The 2,859-nt window shown below is 30.9% G+C and overlaps 1 pseudogene; it reads left to right on the top strand.

The window, feature by feature from the left end:
- Window positions 1-2,491: 2,491 nt before the first annotated feature.
- LOC118612624 lies at window positions 2,492-2,610 on the top strand (annotated as a pseudogene).
- Window positions 2,611-2,859: the final 249 nt, after the last annotated feature.

Raw genomic sequence — 2,859 nt, 5'->3', positions numbered from 1 at the left:
TGGTATGTTTCAAGTGCTGTGTGGTTGTTAAGCCAATTTAATGGTTGTTACTTGGGCGCTGGGCCAGACAGAAAATCCGCATGGTCATTTTTATTACCAGAGTGATGAGATTCACAACTCTTCTGATTCACAGTTGACCTTTTGCCAATGTGTTCCTTGCACAGCCTATATTATGGTGTGCTCTGAGTGGCATGCAACAGATGCAAACGTGGAGTCATTATAGAAATGAGCTTTCACTCTTATTAACTTACACAAGGTGTTTATGAGGGTCACCGCACCTTTCATTTGGCACCTAGGTGAGTTCTGACTCTTTCAGAGATGGTGTTAATTCATTTTTAGCAAGATTTTTATGTTAGTCACAGACTGGTGTTCTGAAAACATCCCAAATGAAGGTGGGGAAAAAACTTTAAGTTTCTAAAAGGTTTAGTAAATGACAAATGGGAACAGAGTTATTTTTCATATGTGTAACAGAAGGGGTATCCATTGTATATGTACACTCTTATTATTCAGACAGTTATTATGGTATCATTTACATAATTTAGTAGTCAATACATGTATATAGATGTAAATCTATTACATTTACATTTATAAGTGGTGTTTAAAATTTTTCTATTTTGAAGGAAAATATATTTTGCTTGACATATGCCTACTTCAGATAGGGATAAACTGACAATCTAACTCTGCTTCAAGTAAAAATATATATGTCTAGGGGCTTCTAAAAATGAATCATAATTAGATAAAGTAAATTAATCAGAATAAATAATCTGCAGTTGACTGCTCATAACTTGTAGAGATTAATTTCTAAACTTCAAAGGGTATGGTAACAGGGCATTTTTGAAAAGCAAAAGAAGTTACTTTATTTTGAGCAAATACATTTTAAAGGCATACTTTTCCTTTTGCTTTAGATATTCTTATGAAATGCAAGACATTGGAAAGGCATGAAAAAATCAGGAGTTGTAAGTGTAGTAATAACTAAGTAAACATCAGTTTATAAAGTCTTCTAATAATGTGAGGGGAACTTTGAGTTGCCAATATAATCTAAAATGCTGCTTTTACAAATTTTACTTTCAGGCATTAACTTTGATATTTCTGCATGAGGAAATGATAAATAACTTTCATTAGTTTTATAATTCCACCAGAAAAAAGGAGTACATCTATTACAATTTTCTTTCTTGTAAATAATTTTTATTTTTTAGAAGAGGAAGTGCTATAGTTTCTATCTGTAAGAGAAAGACATATGTGAGCTTAACAGTCTTTTTGTAAACAATGATACTTTCTAGCCCCATCAAATGTTGTTTCATATCCCTGACAAAAAAATTTTAGCCATTTTTGTATTAATGATTCTATATTTTCTAACTTTTATTTCTAGCATTGTCATAATGTACAGTGTCAGTAATAAATCATTTATTCACAGTATTGATTTGTGGAGGGGAAAGATGAAGTGATTCAGACAGTAATGACAGATTTTATCAGGGTTACATATGAGATCTCACTTGAATCAGGCATCAGTAGTTTAAGATAAAAGTAGATTAATAAAAGCATAAAAATCATAAAATAGTTACAGAAGATTCAGCATTAAACATTTCAGAGTTTCAAATTCTTATGTAAACTATATAAAGTTGTTTATATTTCATTGAATTAAAAATATATTTGCTAACTTCAACACATACTAGTAATTATTTTGATCACTAGAAAAATATACAGATAAAGCCTTGATTTTCTACTAAAAGAAATTAATGTAGATACAATTTATCTTTATAAAGGTTATCTTTTTATGAAAATGCATTTTTTATACCTCTAGACATAGCAACTGGCATTTTCTAACTCTTTCACTTTTTTATTTACTTACTTATTATAGAGGCATGTTTTTGGTTGCCTATCATGTACCATCTTATACTTCAGAGTTAGCCAGGACACCATGAGCCAGTCTCATTGGATGAATTCCTCTTGTAAACTGCAAGTGTGCCATTTTCCCTATAACACTTTGAATTAACTATTACTGCCCCTTAATATATGGCATATTTTACAACTCACTTTACTTTTATTATAAGTTTACAAATAAATCACACTGCTTAAAGTTAGATATTAACAAGGTTATTTTTGAGATTTTTAATTTTTAGGATAAAATATTTGAAACTATCATCAATGATCTAAAACCTTGGGGCTTCATTGTCTATTTTTCTTTATCTTAGAGTAAGCTAAAAATGATTTTCTGACTGAGTCAGACTGGTATAAACCTATATTTATTCCCTTGGATCACTTTTATTTACAACTCGAGTTAACCACCTGCCTTATCAGAGATCCTTCTCAGTCTTTTGTATCTATCTAAGGTAATAACTTTCCCCTAGATTTTCTACTTTTGCTAAACTGTGAAAGTTTTCTCTTTAATCATTAAAATATAGTATTTATGTCCCCATCTACTATTTTAAGGAACAAAAACCCAAAATCACTTTTGTTTAATGTTTATCAAGTTTTTATTGAAACAAACATAGTCTACAGCCATGCCACCTTGAACAAGCCTGATCCCATCTGATCCCAGAAGCTAAGCAGGGTCAGGCCTGGTTAGTATTTGGATGGGAGACCACCCAGGAAGAACAGGTGCTATAGTCATAAAGAAAATAAAAAATAATGGATTGTAAGCTGACAAGGTCATTGCAATCTGTGAGGTCAACCAAGGGTTGCCTTGCCTGAAAAAAAAAAAAAGAGAAAGAAACATAATAGATAATGTGATACTCAAATTTACTCAAGATCAGTATTATTCAATTCATAGGTCACAAGCCATTTGTGGGTCAGGAAATTAATTTAATAGTTCTTGGCCAACTTTTAAATATTGAATGATATTAGAATAGAATAGAAAAT

Source organism: Rousettus aegyptiacus, unplaced genomic scaffold, assembly GCF_014176215.1.
Source record: "Rousettus aegyptiacus isolate mRouAeg1 unplaced genomic scaffold, mRouAeg1.p scaffold_m13_p_16, whole genome shotgun sequence".
In the NCBI taxonomy this organism is placed as follows: domain Eukaryota; kingdom Metazoa; phylum Chordata; class Mammalia; order Chiroptera; family Pteropodidae; genus Rousettus; species Rousettus aegyptiacus.
This window is presented reverse-complemented; position numbering and strand designations above follow the sequence as displayed.